The sequence below is a fragment of the Lissotriton vulgaris genome, chromosome 10, assembly GCF_964263255.1.
Source record: "Lissotriton vulgaris chromosome 10, aLisVul1.2, whole genome shotgun sequence".
Taxonomy (NCBI): domain Eukaryota; kingdom Metazoa; phylum Chordata; class Amphibia; order Caudata; family Salamandridae; genus Lissotriton; species Lissotriton vulgaris.
This window is the reverse complement of record NC_141698.1, coordinates 439,977,560-439,997,106: the sequence shown is the minus strand read 5'-3', so window position 1 is coordinate 439,997,106 and position 19,547 is coordinate 439,977,560. Positions and strand designations below refer to the sequence as shown.

The window sequence follows — 19,547 nt, the reverse complement described above, 5'->3', positions numbered from 1 at the left end:
CACCGGGGGTAATTTCCCAATACATGATAGTGTTTGATAAAGAATTAGGCTTTACATCAACATTTGGAGGAAACAAACGCATCAAAGGGGATTCAGCATGTAACAAAGGGCGATTATTCAGAATTAATAAAGCTTGAAACAATACATCCCTCCAGCTGCTGTATCGGTCATCAGTCAATTTGCGCAACTGTTCTTTCAACAAACCATTCATTCTCTCAATCAGTCCTGAAGCTTGTGGGTAATACGGAATGTGGAACACCCAATCAATATTATTTTCCGCACAGAATTCCTGCACCAACCTTCCACGAAAGTGGGATGCGTTGTCTGATTGAATTTGGAATGGGACACCATAGTACAAAATAAGCAGCTCCAGGGTTTTAATGGTATTCACTTGGGTAGCGTTCTTGCAAGGGAAAGCGACCAAAAGGCCACTGTAAGTGTCAACAACTGTACAAATATATTGACAATTTCTGCTCATAGGGAGCGGACCGATATAGTCAATCTGCCAAATTTGAGCGGGCAATTTACCTCGATGCAAGTGGCCTCGAACAATTTGAGGCACCTCCTTTTTTCTAGAATGCTGGCAAATGGGACAATGTAAAATGACATCTTTTATCAAAGAAAAAGGAATATGAATTCCTCTATTGGCAGCCCACCTGCTAGTGGCTTTCTCTCCAAAATGTCCTGCTTTCTGGTGGGCCCACTTCGCCAATCCCGCCAAATCAGAATCTTGCATGTCCACCACTGCCTCAGCAATTTTAGATTTTTCATCTGCAATGTTATGGAAAAATTTATCAAGGGAGTCAATTGGAGTGTGAGCATCCACGTGAAAGATTGTTACAGTACTCTGCGGGAGCAGCTCCCAAATTTCTTGCCACAATTCCTTTCCCCACAATTCTTTTGAATGCAATTCCCAATTATGAGAATGCCATGTTGGTAACCATACCGCCAGTCCATTCGCAGTGGACCAGGAATCAGTGAAAATATGACATGTGCCAGGTAGTTCCTGTTTCAAAACTTGGTCAACTGCATAGAGTTCAGCATACTGACTACTCTTACCATCTCCAGTTGTACTCAATAATTTCTTCGTGATCGGGTTATACGAAACAGCTTTCCAATGCCTTTTGTCACCAATGAACTTCGCTGAACCATCCGTAAACCACACATGTTTTCTATCCTCCACGGACAGATCATCAAATGATTTACCCCACTTAACGGGAGACTCTTGCACCACGGGAACCGAACACTCACTGTCAGTCTCATTGGAGGGCGCCTGCGCCACTCGCTCATGTAAAACCGCCACACCTTTCGGACCCACACGTGCTCTGTCCTGAATGTACCATTTCCATTTAATCACACTAGCCTCCTGAGCATGTCCAATTCGATGGGACTTCGGTGAACTCAAAACCCACTGCATAATGGGAATTTCGGGCCTCAAAATCACAGCATGGCCTAGGGTCAGTTGCTTGGTATCCACTAGAGCCCAATAACAAGCAAGTAACTGTTTCTCAAAGGGTGAGTAACGCTCACCAGCCTCGGGTAACTTTTTGGTCCAAAAACCTAATGGCACTTTTTGTCTGCCCTGCTTTTGCCACAGACTCCAATTGGCATACAGACCTTCCACGGACACATTCAAATCCACATCACCTTCACTCACGGGCCACAAATCCAAGGCATATTGAATAGCTTCTTTAGCCAAATTAAAAGCAGTCTGTTGAGACTCACCCCATTCAAACGCATTCTTTTTACGAGTGACTCGATATAATGGAACCAGAATCTGACTCAGATGGGGAATATGCTGACGCCAAAAGCCAAACAAGCCAATGAAACATTGAGCCTCTTTCCTGTTCCTAGGAACTGCAAAATCAAGTATTTTTCGCTTTACCTGTGGGATCACTTCTCTGTGACCTTCATGCCAATTAATACCTAAAAATTTCACATTCTGGGATGGAGTTTGTAATTTGTCAGGATTAATTTCCCAACCTTTCGCTCGCAAACAGTCAAGGATCTGATCTAAATGGGACTGTACCTGGTCTTGCGTTTCACCTTGAATCAAAATGTCGTCAATATAATGACAGACTTGAACTCGTGGATTCGTGGGCACTTCAGACAAATGCTCTGCCACCAGCCGGTGACAGATCGTAGGACTGTGTACATAGCCTTGAGGAAGACTCCGGAACGTTATTTGACGTCCATTCCATGTAAAACTAAACTGTTCCTGACATTCGGGGGCAATCGAAATTGAAAAGAAAGCATTAGCAATATCAATAGAAGCATGCCACGTACCTGGATGCTTTTGAATTCTCTGAATTAGCGTGACAATGTCAGGCACTGCAACAGTCAATTTAGGTGTGTTTTTATTCAATTCTCGATAATCAACAGTCATGCGCCAAGAATTGTCACTTTTGCGCACGGGCCAAACGGGATTATTCCAAGCAGACGTGACCGGAGTTATGACTCCCGCGTCAACCAAATCCTGAATTGTAGCAGTAATCTCTTCATGACCACCTGGGATACGATATTGCTTTTGAGAAATCACCTTCGTAGCCAAAGGAATTGTAATAGGTGGCATTCGCAAACGGCCAACCCGTACGGGTCTGGTCGAAATGTACTGTCTAGTTCCAAATTGATAACAACCATCATCCAAATGCAAAGTCATTCCTTTTAAAATGTCAATTCCAATTATATATTCCAAAAGTGGTACAACTAACACAGAGTATTCTCTACGAGGAATCCTACCAATTTTAATTTCAAGTGCAGTCTGAACTGCGGGTGTTTCTTTACCACCCAAACCAGTAATCGTGAAAGACTGTCCATTAAACTTCTTTGATTTACCATGAATTAAAGTGGCCTCCGCCCCAGTATCAACTAATGCTCGGGCCCTTTGGATTTTACGATGTTTCCAAAAAATCTCAATATCTACATAGGGTCTGTTGTCTCTGTGAGCCCACTTGTGTACCGGAGCTTGACCTATTTCCTAGTCATTTTTCCTGCGTTCCGTCAACCAAGACAAATCAGGGTAAATGTTCTCAGTTTTCTTTGGTATCAAAATATCTTGTTCATATCCGTCTCCAGTACGAAACGGATTAGTGTCATGTTCAAAAAGTTGTGAATTACGGTCAGAAAGTCTGTTACGATCCTCTCTTTTTCTCATATCAGGGGAATAACTCCTTTCATCTTTTCGTCTGTTGGAAACACGATCATCTCTCCCCCTCTCACGGTCATCCTCTCTCCCCCTCCCGTCATTACGATGAGGGGATCCATCATGTTCATAACGCCGATCATCACGGCGATCAGAATTCACACGTCGCCTCTCATCACCACTGTCATCCGAACCACGGTCATACTCATTCTTTCGCACACGACGTGCACCCTCCTTCCGATCCAAACCACGCTTACGAAACATATCCCATAAGCGATTATTAGGCTCACCGTCAATGTCCTCCCTTTTGACACCATCAGCAATGAGAGCAAGAAACATGTCACGTCTAGAGAACTTATAGTCCCCACCAGTACGACCCTCAGGTCGAGATTGTCTTTCAGGTTTAAACCACTCACCCAGCTCACCAAGCTGACGAACAGACTCAAGCACAGCAGACAAAGGATTGCCAGTTTGGTTAATCAATAACGTCATCATGACCTGCTTGTAAGCAACAGGAGAAGAACGGATAATGCGATTGCGCACAGAAGATGTTAAAAGACCATCCAACAACCTATCAGCAGTACTAAGAAAGATAGCCGTTTTCATGACTTCCTCCTTTAAACGTTGCGACGCATCGCGCAAAGTGTACCATGGTTTCTCATCAGTGGGCCAATCAGATTCAGTTGGATATTTATGATTACAGCCGTCAGACGCAAGCTGGAGCAAAGTGATTTGACCAGCACCATTATAGTTTCGAAAATGATCCTGAATCGTAGAATCCGAACTCAAAGAGCAAAACCGTAAGCAATCAACAGCATCGAGCATAATACCGGCAGCGCCAAGTTCATAAAGGCGCACCATCCAGGTAAGCAAGGCCTCACCAGGCCGTTGTCGAAATCGTTGTAAAATGTCACTAACCTCCTGCTGAGTAAAATCTTCAATACAGTCTGACGCTATACCAGCCGGATTACCAGGGGCTTGTTGTAATTTACGTCGAAACACAGGGTGAGCAGAAACCTCAGGAAGAGCTTCCGAGGAAGCCCGCATCTTAGATTTAACAGAACAATCGGGGCAAGATACGTCATCCGAACGGGAAGAACGAGCACGGTCGCTGTGGGGACCTGTATCAGTACATGAAGCAGATTTACAATCACGTCCGGAGCGAGAAGACTCGCGCTTGTCACCCTCCTCCGCCGAGGAGTCAGAAGTATGTGAATCCCAGATATTACCATCCCACTCATCGGGATTCCAATCCATTCCGGCTTTTGCTACAACCATACGCACTTTGCGTGTAGATACACGACCATGACGATGTTTATACTTATATCGTGCAATGCGGACCGCAGCTCTTTCGGCAACAGTCTAATATGTTTCAAGTTTGTCGGCAAGCAATTTATTTTGACAACGCAAAAGAGTATGCGCATTTTGCAACTCAACACACTGTCCTTCCATGTCCTTAAACTGCTTCTGTAGCTGAACAAACCTCTCATGCAGTATTCTGTATGCATTAAGAACAATCCAACCTCTGCGTCCTAAAATAGGAAGCTCATCACCCTTCACTACTGGCGCTTTCTGTAAGCACGATACCACATCGGCAGGCTCCGCCTGCTCCAAGCATGAAGACCAATTTTCACTCAAACCAGTAGAATCAGCCCACTCGCGGGCCAAAGCCTCGTAAGGCGTACACTCCCAGCCGGGAATCTGAATCGGTAACTTGAAAACCGACGGAGATTTTTTCGCAAACATATTGACACAAAAAAGTTATATACACAATTATAAACAAAATTTTATACGTACGAGCCGAGCGCAAACCAACAAGATTAAAACAACACAATGCACACAGGCTTCCTAAACAGTTCGTGACGCCAGATGTAATGGCCGGATTTTCCGCTTAGATGGAATCAGCCCCCAGGGGCCCCTATGACCCAGCCAAAACGTACTCACCTTCCCTCCTTAGAACGTATTCACAATGGATAGATATACAGATATATACAGGTCGCACCTAAGGATGGGGAATAGCAATACACATGCATAGATTTTCTACAATATCTTATTCACATCAGTTGGTCTCGCGGTCACCCCGACCCAGACCGATCTACCCTAGGGCAGATATGACACACAATCCGGTGCGTCTACACATGGGCCTGCAGAACCCAATGCTCCCTTTTCCAAACGATCCACAATCCGGTAGATCTACATGCCAGTATCCCCCCTGACGCTCTCACTTATGCAAGCCACAATCCTGTGGGTATCCACGCTGGTATCCTACCCAACGCTCTCACTAACGCCGCATATCAACGACGACCACATTCCTATGAACAGTTATCGGGACAATGTCTTAGTTATCTACTTGGGATAAAAACTATAATAATGACTTTTAGTACGGTTCCCAAATTATATGATGTACCTCCTATTCTTGGCATCAAAGGTCCACTCACTCCCTCTTTGTTCGATCACTATTTACCTGATCGGGATTTCACATCCGTTCATATAAACAACTTTCGACTAGGAGATCCATTTACCAAGATTGAACAGGAACACAAGGCACACGTTAGTTCTATAAGAACTAGGGTATTTATTAACAATAAACACATATTACATTACTATGCAACATAATTTCTGTAAAGAAAAGGTAAAGATTAGAATGCGCGCTAATTGGGAAAAGGACGGAGGTCACCTGGTTAATATGAAGTCTGGACTCGGCAGTCATCTAGGTTCCCTTCTCGTCTCTGTATCCTGGCTCGCCTTGCAGTCACACCCCAGCCGTCACAAGTACACGTCTGCACCGCTAGGCTCAACCTCGTCTGCTTCCCTCCAGGGCACCGGAACCTTGCTGGTTATTAGCTACCGTCTCTCTCTCTCTCTGTGTCAGTGCGCTCCGCGCTAATTCTCCTTCAGTCTTTCTCAGAGAGTTTTGGTCTTAAATCTTTCTCGGACTTCAAAGATGGCGACTGTCCGCCATGAAATAATTAATGGCAGAGATGCTAACGGCTAGATGCCGCCTACGGACTAACTGACAAACTGACTAACACCTTCGCTAATATCAAAGCCCGTTCCTTCATGGAAAGCTACGGCCAGTAACCTGCCGCCCACCAAATTCTTGTACCTCCCCGTACCAAGGACACGTTCCCAGCCGGCCAGCCTGAAGTTGTGTCTTCGGAGTGGAGAAAAATACATTCCTTCGATAAGGGCCAGCCTGAGCCGGTTCTCTCCAAGCGAACAACAGCTTGAAACTAAAACACTACACTTGACCTAGAAGGCCTTCTCGAGCTACCAGGCAGAAAGCAAAATGGAGTCTGTCTCGTTTAAGGCCTACAGGGCCCGCAATATGCGTAACTCCATGGAAAATATCCTAACACGTTAGCAAATGGGCAAATCATGATTAATACTTATGTATCTATCCCCTAACTTAAATTCATAAGCCCTACATTAAGGAAAGTGACACGAAAATGCTCTAATATATGGAAGGCAGGGGTCCTGTCTATAGTCCTAATCCCTATGCTATGGGGGTGATAGGCTGGAGTCACTCTCCATCATTTTCCCCCTTAAAAGAGCCAGAAAAGGGCAGCCATTACACTCCCCCGACTGAATGAGCCATGAATCTAGATAAACTTACCCCAGCTTCCATTACTGATTTCACTCATCTTGGTATTGCAGCATCTGTTACACCTTAATATGGTATAGCATAAGAAATTTAAATTTAATTTTCTCCATCACATCTCTTCTCTAACATTCTACCCTCATACTTCTTTATACACCTCACCATGGACAACTTTATAATGTTATTAAAGCTTGGATAATAAAAGGAACTAAACATAGTTTTAATTCTTTTCCATATTTCAAAAACAACCCATTTGGTTGGTAAAATCTACTAGACACTTCCAAAGCTCTTATATCAGAAACTCCCCTGAAAGAAATTAAACATAATAACGTTAAAAAAAATCAATTCCCATACACCTAAGTATTTGTTAGTAAAGCTTTTATTTTGAGCAACTGTCCATTTCATAGCATGTTCACAAATGTGCTGTTGTAGAAATCCTCTTCACTTTATTTTCAATCTTGCATTATTCCAAAGTCAACGTTATTGCAGCCAGTCCAGAAACCATAACGTAGCCAACATGTGTTTTGTCTTTTGGATAGAATCCCACCGACTTCCTCAGGGCAAAATAATCATGCTATGGACAAAATTTCAACGTATATAAATGCAACCAGAGGTCCTCTCCGACTCTTACAGTTTCATAGTCTTCATCCTGCTCAAAGTTTCCAGCAATAAAGTAGTGGTTTACATTCTCAAACTTCATGGGAGAGTTCTGCTTGAAAATCTATGGCGTAGGCTGGCTGGCTGAGGTTACCGGACTGCAAGTTTAACTATCTGCGGATACTTGGATATACCTTTCTTCGACAGCTATATGCTGTGGTGATGTTGCTGATCGTAAACAAGGAAAAAGTCTCGCCGGGATGTCATTTTGCTTGCTCGCAGTCGCCAACTTGACGTTGAGGGCCGCGAGCAAGCACAAAATGACCGCTGCACTACGCTACGCTACGCGTGTTTGCACTGTGCTACGTGCAATTTACGTAGTGCGAAGTAGCGCAAACTTCGCAAACTATGCCAGCGTAGCGTAGTGCTTTGCCCATAGGATGGGGTGAACTCGGAGTTGTAATTGACCGGCTTTATCTTACATGGGGTCACAAGATGTACTCTGAGAGCTAGGTGTCATGAGTTCTGTAGTACATATCTCACATTGTTTTTACCATATGAGTATTGATGCCCATCTAACACGTAGCATCATCCCAAGTATCGAGAAATTGGATGTAGATTACATACATTTTATCACTATGTGATGTGAGATTTGGCATTTCACTTTTCCTGCAGTTCTGTACCTCTTTGGTGATTTCTCTCAATATGGTGACTTGAGCACGCACCATTTTTGCCTTGTCACTGCATTACGGGATATAAGTTCTCTCATATTGCATGCTCTGAACCAAGATCTACAATACATTGACCCATTGGTGTACTGTCTGCGGTCCGCAATTGAGTCTTTTGTTTCACTTAACTAGTTTGTTTCTGGAATAACTGATATGCACTGGTCCACTTATTTTTGTTCGACCAGATGCCACCTTGAGTTTTTGAGCCAAGGTAAAGTTGGGGTATGTTACTTGACATCAGCAGGTAAGCTAATACATCTCGGTAGTTGACAGCGTACGTATGTATTGGTTCCCCACAAGAATTGCTAATTGTTATGGGCTCCAGGAGTTTCTTGTGATCTAGAAATTGCTGGTTTGAGTGCTATGATTTATCTAGTGAGGTAAATGCATGTCACATTGAAATATGTTTTGTCTTTCAGGCTATACCCACCAGTATCAAAACAACAAAGGAGGAAGGATAGAGGTTTCTAATGAATAGAATCTACCTCCGGTCTGACTATATATAAACAATGGGATTCTGTCATGTATGTCTTATTTTTATCAAAAGGAAATTGTTTGATGTGAATTCTTTGTGTGATGCGTTAAACAGCTTTTCCCTAGAGAAGTTAGGGAGAAGCACTATGTGTTTTTAAAATACCCCTCACACACTATGAATCCCATAGTGTCATGCTTCACCCCTATTAAATCTAACCAGAGCCTCAGCATCACAAAATGGATGCTGCTGCCACAGACACAAGTCTGGCCTCCTGCTGCTGACCGAAACTCCGGCAGGGGAGGCTTGGACAAAAGGTTTCCTGTCACAGGGAGGTGTTACACCACCCCAGACAGGAGATAGTGGATTGGGGCAGGGAGGGCTGCATGAAACTAGACCCTGCCTGGGGCACACAAGGTGTCCCATGCAAAGTCCAGTTCAAACCGGTGCTGGGGCACTCCAGCCCCAGCTCTGGCGCGAAACTGGACAAAGAGAAAGGGGTGTAACCACCCCCTTCCTGGGTCCCACCCATAGGAGGGACCTAGCAGGTGATCCAGCCCCTTGATTTGGAATAAAGGTAGGAGCTGTGCCATAGCACATCAGATCATCCTGACTGAAACTTTGAAATGAAACTCTGGACCCTTCGACATCCTACTCGACGTTGAAGACTGAAGAATCTCCCTTGTGGTCAAGGAGTGGCCACCCTGTGCAAGCAGGCACCATCATCGCTCTAAGGTTTTCTTTGCCATTGCTCCCGCCTTAGCTCGAACGACAGAGACCGACAAGACCTGGACTCCCAGACTTCCAACAGCCCGATCCACAGTCCTAGCAAAGCTGAGACCCGTGGAGGCGATGTGAGATGTGGGACCGGCCATCTTGGATAGCCAGCGAAGTGCTTCCTGTGCAGCTCCCGAGGCCCCCTCGAACTGTGCTTTCGGGTTTGAGAAGCCCCAGCCCCGAGCAGCCTGTGCACTGAAGATCACTTCTCCACATTTACCAAGTGCTGCGTAGGGCCCTTTTGTACTTTTCCTGCTTGATGCGTTGTCCGGTCACTTGCCCGTTGGCTAGTGGCCTCTGAGACGATGAACCTTCGATTTTGAACTGCTGGTCTGGTTGCTCCAGCTTGGCCCTAGCTCCCCTGAAAAGGAGCCACTGATCTGACCTTCCCGGTCTGATCCAGAAGCCATCTTTGAGTCCTGCGTGGGTTGTATTTGCCAAGGTTTGGTGACTCTGATTTCAGAATCGACACCGCCGACAGCAAGAGCCTTTATGGGACAGCTCGTGTCCACCAGCTGGTCATCCTCGATCCTTCCTGGTCCACGTGGCAGGGGAGACAAACTACTCAACAGCACCTGATTGCAACCCGACATTGCCTGGTTCCATCCTGGTTCCATCCTAGTCACTGGCTAGTGACCTAGACTCTGTCCCCTCTGCTTTCAGGTACTCTACATCTTCAATCCACCCTTGGATCCAACCGTACTCTTCTCTCCTGGCCACCTGCAGCATCTTTTCCTCCAGGCTCCATAGAACTCCACGAAGAAACCTGACACACTTTGGCACCTATGCACCTGCTTCCTGTGGGTGAGGTAACGAGGGTACTCTGGTGCCCCTGTAGTGATTTACATCCCTAGTGTCCCAGTTTCAAGTGGCTAAGTTCTAGTCCAGTCGGAAGTCTCCTAAACCTATAACTTTCTGATTTTTACGCACCGTTGCTTGTATGGTAAACGCGGTTGCCTATAGACACTGCACCTGCATCCTGTGGGCCTCCTATGTCCTAACCTTCATTAGTCCAGTGTAGGCCCAGCGATTCCCAAGGCCCTAGGCCTTACCATTGTTTGTGACATGGTACTTATACCACTTTTTTAATATATGGTTTGAGTGGCCACCCGGCCTATCCATAATTGTGCAGCTTATTGTATGTTATATTGAGTTCTTTGTTCAACGCTTGTGCTTCTGTGCTCATAAAGAGTATAGGGGATTATTCTAGAAATAAATAGATATATTTTGTAATATATAACTTGTGTGGTGTCCTTTCATTTGGTATTTAAAGGATTGCATATGGTAAAACAGCTGGCTTCACATGCCCTCTTGAGTTTAGCCTAAGACTGCTTTTGTCCATGCTACCCCTAGGATAGCTGGTCTATAAGGTTGACTTACAACCAATCATCATAAGGGTCGTTTGGACTGGTGCAAGGTGCTCACTAGAATTAGTGATCATCATATACCAGGCCAACTTTTCACACCTCCCCTCACCCTCTGCTCTCAAAAGGTAAACGTCTGTTCATTTTTTAAAAAACGTATTGAACATTACCATTATTGAAAAAATATATTACGCCTACAAATCCTCTATGAATTTAACGCCATGTAGTTATTAAAGCATTCTATTCATATTGTTATAAAGCAAATCATGTATTACTAATTATTATTTTGTGAAATTATTCTCTTAACATATATACATTACATATTAATCAAAACTAAAAATGTATACCCCTACATTGGGTAATTTCAACCTATTCCTTATCAATCTATTAATAACTTTAAATCGCACTATACAGACACAAATTTACGTAGACTACTCCTCTGTTCAGAAGCTGCAAACAAAAGAGGAAGAAGATGGAGGACAAGGAGTATTTATGGGACTAAAAGTTTGAAGTTTATTGTGATCTTTTAAAGTGCTATATGGAAAGCTTTTAGAGGTGCTGCTCAGAGGAGTGAATACAAGTTTAGGCACGATGCTAGTCTCCTGTCTTGACATAAAATCTGGCAACTAGCTAGAGACCTGGATAGGTCAGATCTCATAGAACAGCTCTGGATCTGGGAGTACATAGGCCAAGGCCTAATTAGATGGTGAATCACAGCACAACCTATCAGGGTTAAGGGTACCCTAACTCTTGCTGGGACATTGTCCAGAACAAGGAATTAACACTAGTATGGCATCCAGTTATTCATATCAAGACAATTGGAGGCTATTGGAAAACAAGGAGCAGCAAAAGTAAGCTTGTGGAGAGGCAGGAGACCATGTTCACAAGGCTGAGTCACTGCTCAAGCATCAGCTGACCTGCACTTCTGTAGCTGCTAGGAGCTCTCCATCGTTCCTGGTGAAATGGAAGATGCAGACAGGCATGTCTGGCTTATTCAATTGTTTTATTGAATGTGTGGATTGCATCTAGACAGTCCTGCAGACAGGCAGTATGGAAGGGCCACAAGATAGATCCTCTTCAGGCGTGTATCCAGTCTCAGGAAAGCATGCAGCCCTAAACTTGGTTTGTTTTCAGGTGAACATGTCAACAGCCAAGCTTCAATTAGTATTTCTCAATGTTAGAAAGTTTGAAATTCTGCCTAAACAAAGAGAGAGCAGATGCAACAGCAATTCTCACAGGTTGAGGTAGTCGAGCAGAACGATAGCCTTTATAAATGGCCTCACCAGTTTTATCTGTTGCCCAATTTTTGCCCCCCCTAAAATGTATTTCGAAAGACACTTCAATTGTAAAGTCATAGGGCCTGATTACGAGTTTGGCACAACAGAGCCTGCGCAACATTGCCTCCATGTGCCAAACCAGTGCAAAACCGCCCAAGGACCACCGCCCGTATTCGAGTTGGAAATGCACAACTCGTAAAACGGTCGTCGGTTCTTTGCTATTTCCATGGCGGTGCCCGGAAAGCAGGCAAAGCCATGGGAACAGCAAAAAAAAAAGTTCCAGTATGACGTGGACATCCATGCCGACCTGAAACTTTGAGGGGGTACAGATAGGGGGTACGTGTTGTGCCCTCCTGAATGCATCCCAATGGCTGTAGGGCCTCCTTTCTTCCTGAACCACAGGCCTTTTCATGACTGGCTCCACCATGAAAAGGCTGGCAGTCCAGCAACTCGTAATATGCTAAGTGGGACTGCACCAGTCTCCGCTTAGCATATTGCGCCGTGGTGCTCCTGTGTCACCGCCAGGGAACAACTGTTACCTGGTGCAGTCGACAGTTCACAACCTCAATGACTTTAGAAGTTGTAATACAGCAGACGGTGAACCCCAGCTGCTGCGCCACTGCGAGTCTGGCTGTCGGAAGACCGCCAGACTCATAATCAGGCCTATAGTTCTTAAAATTCACTGTTAATCCTCTAATCTTCTATTGAGATGGCCATGTGAACAGTGGTTGCTGTATTGCCTCTTTACAAGAGGTCACTGATGAAGAGGTGATCTGGTTAGAGTCAAGAGCATGTTATGTTTAAATGATTCTTTTTTTCATAGATAACGCTTGTTTATTAGGCGTCAACTGGGGGAATAGGAGGGTGGGTATGAGAGTGGGGGCAGATAGTAGAAGAGGTGGAGGATTTGGTGAATGAAGAAGAGGAGAAAGAAGGGGTAGATAGATACTTGGACCCCTAGAGTTAGAGTAGCAACCTCATAAATGTGGCGGTGACAGTGTGGAGGGGGCATGTTTATTAATGTAAAACATTAGGGAAAGACAAGGGGGGGAGGATTACAGTGCTCAAGGTGTGAGGTAGAGAGGTAGGGCAGAGAGGACAAAAATGGGATAGAGTGAGATAGACACAGATAGGAGGGAGGGAGATGAAAAACAGAGTAGGGTATGTTAATTCTTAGGTAAGCTGTGAGGAATGGGGTGTGTTTTGGTGGAGGTGGAAAGAGTGGAAAGGGTTGTATTGTTGAGGTTTTGAAAGCTCTAAAGTAGGATCTATACATGACATGTTTTCAATAGACTGATATGGTTTGTAACTGCAACTATAGCATTTAACAGATAGCAGCTACATTACTGTTTAGGGCATAACTCTATCAGTCTTTCGTATTACATCCTAATTTTGTATTGGGTATTTGTATTTTATGCTTGTGTGTAGTAAAGCTTGTGCCTTTTTCAAAGTTAACAGCTGACTGGACATTGACCTTATATATTGTTCCTATTGTCTAAACAACAGTCATAGTTTCTAAAGTCAAACCTTTTCCTTAAGTCAATCTTAGGGCCTGAATTAGATCTTGGCATTCCTACTGCTGTCCCGTTGTGGCGGCAGTCCCTACTGTCCCGCCAAGTCGAAAGTATTTCTCCCGCCGTATTTAGATGCCTCGCCATTCACGTTAACAGAGTGTTTCCCACCACGACTGCGGCACACCACTGCCGCCGCTGTGCACTCCATTGCTGGGGAATATTACTACATCGCCGTCGCGGGTGCTCGCCAAGACGATTCAGATTTCACAGTTGTGCTGGTGGTCTCCTAGCATTGGTTCCCAGTTGGAGGGAGTCCGTCGCAGTACGTATTCAACAATCCACCATCACTGTGGCCGTTGGATGGGTGCTAGCAGAACACACCTGATGTCCATTGGCAAAATGGTAACATCTGCATACCACACTATAAAACACCTCCCCATTTCAGACTATGATACTTTGGCATTCCAGCTCCACCACGACTTTTGCTACGAGAGGCTTTGCCAGACAAGTGAGGTTTTTTGTTTTTCATTCTCCCTGTCTCCTGTCTCTTTATACCCTTTCTTTTATCTCTTTGTGGGCAATCCTTTAATTTAATCTTATTTTTTGCACAATGCCAGTCTCCAAAAGCCACATTTTGCTGAGGGAGAATTGTTAGTCATGGTGGATGAAATAATAAGAGTAGAGCCAAAATTGTTTGGAGCCAAAGTCCAAAATACACCCCTATATCAGAAAAGGCAAAGGTGGGTCAGAATAGTCAACAGAGTGGATGCTGTAGCAAACAACTTGTGTACCCAGGAGAAAATTAGATAGAGGTGAAACAACCTGTGTGGGATCCCTGGCCTCCAAATGTGACATGGATACCAAGAGTGGTGTTGGTTCTCCCAGGCCCTCAATACCATTCATGCCCTGGAAGAAGGTCTTGCAGATCCAAAATACTGAACGCTTGACAGGAATACCTGGTGGAGTGGAGTCTGGTAAATTACATTTTGCAAAGTCACAATAAATCTCAATGTCCTGTTTGATCTCAACTCAGCTGTTGCCAAAGTGTCCTACACATATTTTCCTTTCATAAAAACCTCAAATTATCAGATAATTGTTCACATAAATATATTGTGTTGCATCCAAGATTACAGCTGTAAATCTCCATTACATGTTGAATTATGGGATGGTGTCTGTAAGTGTTACAACACTAAGAAAAACATTATCCACATGTGTTTAGAAATGTAGGTGTCTGGCCCATTTCCACTGCATATTTTCCACTTTTATGCTCCTCTAACCATTTTGCAAGTGTTGGGAAGTTGTTTTTGAAATGACTACAACTACCATGATGCCCTGTTTCTCAAAAGAATATTGCTTTGTCGTGTTGCTCATTCTATCTTTCCTGACAGATTTCAACATCTGATAAAAGGTCATATAGTGATCAATTCCTATTCAATGCTCTCTTCTGAAAATGGTTTGTATTGTTTTTTGAATGGTGTCTTGTTCCACTCAACCAATTGTACTGATGTAATGACTTTCACTAATAAAACTGTGTTAACACAAAATTTGGCAGATATGCAAATACTATGTTGAATATAAGTGGTACTTGCAAAAATTGATACAGCACAGATTACATAGTGACTAATGGCAAACATCCATCCAAATAGTGCAAATGTCTGTTTTTCAGTAACTCAGGCCTTGGAATTGTCAATTACACATTTCACCTCGCCGCTGTGTTTGGGCTGATGCACATATCAGGATATCATATTACCTGCTGATTTGAAGTTGTACTATTTTAAATTGAGGATAGTATGTTCAATGCCACTAGAATCTATCATCACACTAATCTCTACCTATTTTGTCTTCTAGGTATCTACATTGGTTGTCTCTAAAGATTTGACTGTACAATGCGCACTTTTACTAATAAGAATGTTCTTTATTTCTCAAATGGTCAAACTGGCCGAGGACGTGGGCAGTTTCCATCCATTGAAGGAGCCTCCAATCCACCCAGAATCAAGCCTTGACTGAGGACAGCACTCCTAGTGATATGGAGGAGCTTGAGGACCCTGGTACATCTGGTCAGTCTGGGAAAACTGCTCCAGTGACACTTCCTGCGCCCACACCGACACCTCTCACCCCAGCTGTGACACCTCAGCAACCTGAAGATTCCACTTCCTGTGTTTCTATCACTGTGACGCTGATCATGTGCCCCCAAGTCCCGGGTGATGTTGAGACCACACCACGTCCAGCTCACCCAGGACCCAGTTGGATGGGGCACACTGGGACAAGGGCACAGGGTAGTGAGGTTAGGGGTCATGGGAGGGTGTTTGTGGGCCAGAATACAGAGTTCACTAGGGTCACTGACACCTAGACCACCATCAGCCAAGTCTTGGGTGCCTACCATCAGTCCCAAGACATGAAGGGACAGGTTCTCACGGAGCTCTGGGAGATGAAGCAGCTGCAGAGGCACAACCACCAGATGGAGATCCATACTCAAAATATGGACTCCCTGATTGGGGTGCTGCATTTACACCACATGTTCAGAGCCGTCCCAGCACCATATGCCCGTTCCTGTTTTCCAACAACATCTGAGACATGTACTTCGACCATAGCCACAGGAAGGAAGGCCCTGCCACCAAAAGAACCACCTGCAGTCCTCCTAGCCCCTACAGCAGTGGGTACCCCCCCCCCTAAGGCAGGGAATATCCATCCAGATAACTAGGAGGTGAGGATGGCAGGACCTCTTCCACTGCCAACAAGAAACCTCAATGCTAATTTCCTCCAGTGTGTGCCTACCATTCACTCTCTGGACTATATTGGGACGCATTTGCCTTTTTGAAGCAAGTAGTATTTTGGACATTGGATTTCAAACAATTTTGGCCCTCGAACTATTGTTTCAATCACAATGACTGATTTCTTCACTTTTTGCTTTGTTTTTGTTATGTTCACCCTCTTTAATTTCATCATGCTTAGTACAATAAATTTACAAGTCAAAAAGTCATATATTGGTGTTGTATATCTCACCTCTATCAATGCATTTGTTTTATTCCATCATAACTTGAAAATGACAAAACGTCAAAACATTGTATCAACATAGATGATTTACAAGTAGGTATTGTTTATTTCGAGTTCCCAAACATGACTCCCAAAATATGTCATACAATTCAATCATATTTATATAATTTGACCAATACTTGTCTGTCAACATTTGCACTAACATAACAATCCATACATTATACTAATACACAGTGCCAGTTTGCACATTTCAAGTTCAAGACCTTGCCAATATGGAAGAAGGGGATATGTCCAAACCAATAAGATAACATAAGCAATTTATTATTGATTCATCTTATCAGCTGCAGCCAGAACTTCTGGCTCACATAAGAAATCCCACATCAATATTATCAACGGATAAAACAATGCAAACACTATATTTTGTAGATACAGGATTCTTACAAACCACATTTCCATTATATAGTGAAATGTCACAACCAAGTGTCAGTTGTGTGCCACAAGAAGTAGGTCCCACAGTGATGTGACACATCAACACCCACATACACTTTACACACAATAAAGGTTTTACCAATGTTAAGAGAAAGTATCATAATTTGGCTTCACTGCCACATGTGCTTTAAGCAGATATTGGCCCACATATTGCTTTAGTGACACACACAACACACAACAGAGAACATCCATTCAATCAAAGTGCAAATTGCCTTAGTACAATAATTGTACCTTCAAAGTCTGTGCCTGTCTTTTCCAGGATCAACCCAGGTTTCCTTTGTTCTTGGAAAATATAGCATATACCTGCAAATGTCACAACTCTGAAATATCCACATGAAGATGACTTGGTAAAGGAAGCTAAAACAGATAAAAAATAAAACATTACCAATCAAACAGAACACAATGGCCATATTACAAAGTCAACTTTTGGAGGGCACAGGGTCACAAAGCAATCAGGAATAACTAATATAACTGAACGCAGTAGTCAATTTGTCCACACTTAGATCTGCGAACACCTTTGACCTGATTTTCCCTGAACTTGCCCTTCCCAAAAAAGTACCACCACATACTTCTCACATCACCACATCAATAGTTGGTGTAACTGTGAAAGACATGACATGTAAAGATATACTTACACTCATGGGAAGAAGTTGTCAATAACATCTAGACATAAGTCAACTCCCTCCTCATCATCACTATCATCTTCATTTGGCATTTCAGGATCCTCACCCAGAAAGTCTTCCTGGTCTCCATCCTCAGCAATGTAAGGGATGTACGATCACAGAGCGATGTTGTGGAGCACACAGCAGGGCACTGTGATTTGGCATACCTTAGCAGGTTAGTAGAGGAGGGCTCCACCAGTTTTGTCTAGACAATGGAACCTGTCCTTTAGGAGCCCAAAAGCCAATTCCACTGTCTGCTGTGTTCGTCCATGGGCCTCATTGAAGCAGACTTCCCCAGGCATTGTTGGATTTCTCAACAGTGCAACCAACCATGGTAAATTGGGATAAACTGAGTCTCCTAGATGGAAGACAAAAAAGCCTTAAAAATAATGTGACACAGTTCCAGATTATGCAGCTAGCAATACTCCAAACAATATAATAAAAGATTAAACTAACCAACAAGCTAGGCACTCTCAGGTCCAAATGAGACATTTACAGGGGCATGGGGCTGGTCCACAGTACAAATGAGCTGGGGCAATGGGCACAGAACCTTGTGATGTACAAATCCGGTAAGCAGACATCTTGCACGTTGATTAAATGGAAGTTCTTTAAATTCTGGTAGACATGTTCTCTGGGGTGTGGTGGCACTAAGGCAATATGTGTTCCATCAATAACTCAAATCACATGTGGTTTGCGACCCAAGCCATAGATGTCACCCTTTACAATGCCTAAATCCTGCTGCAGTGGAAAATGGATGAAGCTGTTGATGTGTCTCATCATTGAAGAAAGAACTTCTTGTAGCACATCACTGAAAGTTGTTTGTGACATAACACCAGATACTGCCACAGTGTATTGGAAGGATCCTGTGGCCACAAAATGAAGTACAGACATGATTGTGACAATTGTTGTAATAGATGTGGGATTTCTGTTGTGAGGCTAAAAATGTGTCTCTAGTATATGACAAAAAGGCAGTATAGTTTGCCTATTTAACTTGAACGTCTCGATAATATCCCTTTCTTCCATGGTGGCAAGGTCTGGAAATGGGCAGTACACCGAAGGCTGTCATCACCTCACTCTCCCAGGGTTCATATGTCTGCAATGGAGAAACATGTGAACATTTTTAACATTATCCACAACAACATATTTGATGAGTAACACAAAAGTCATGCATTTGGACAAAATGTATATGGGTTAATACAGTGGTTCCCAAACTTTTGACTCCTGAGGCCCCCTATTGACTTACTACTTGAAGCCGGGGACCCCCAGCATTTTGTATGATTTAATTTTGAAACATTAAAAGAGTAATTAGAAAAATATAAACACACGTGCACAAAAAACAAATACTCAAATTACTAAGGATTTGAGTATTTTATATTGAAAGAGTTTGCAAAAAACAAAACATTTTAATGGGAAGGTTGGTACTGCATCTCTGTGATTACATTTTAAATGGTTAGTTTTATTTTGCAGTACAAGGCTCCTGCTCCTGCCAGGCCCAGAGTGGAAACCCAAAGCAGCCCTGGCAAATGTTTTCAGACCAGTCCCCATACAGTGCACACCAATTGCAGTGAGTGAGCCTGACCACTACAAAGAGGGCTTTGGGAAGCTTTCCCCCAAGAAAAATTAGGATTGCATTCTACAACACATTTATTATTATTTATTGAATTGTATTAGCTTTCAAAGAATAGTAAATGATGATCTTACTATGCACCAGCATACAACAATTGCTGGGGTTCCTCAATGATTCCCTTATTATCCCCTGAAACAGTGCCTCTCACCTCTCCATAGCCCCCCGTCAAATCTATTTCATTTGTTTTATAGCATCTCTCATACCATTGTAGGATGTCAGAGCACTTTAAATCACACACATATAGAGACAATGAATCATACTTGTAAATCAGTGTAGAGAAAAGGTTACATAAGGTAAAGGGGA

At 43.5% G+C, this 19,547-nt stretch overlaps 1 pseudogene; it reads left to right on the top strand.

Moving 5' to 3' along the window:
* LOC147685371 (uncharacterized) overlaps positions 1–19,547 on the top strand; it is a 40,099-nt pseudogene that overhangs the window by 9,331 nt on the left and 11,221 nt on the right.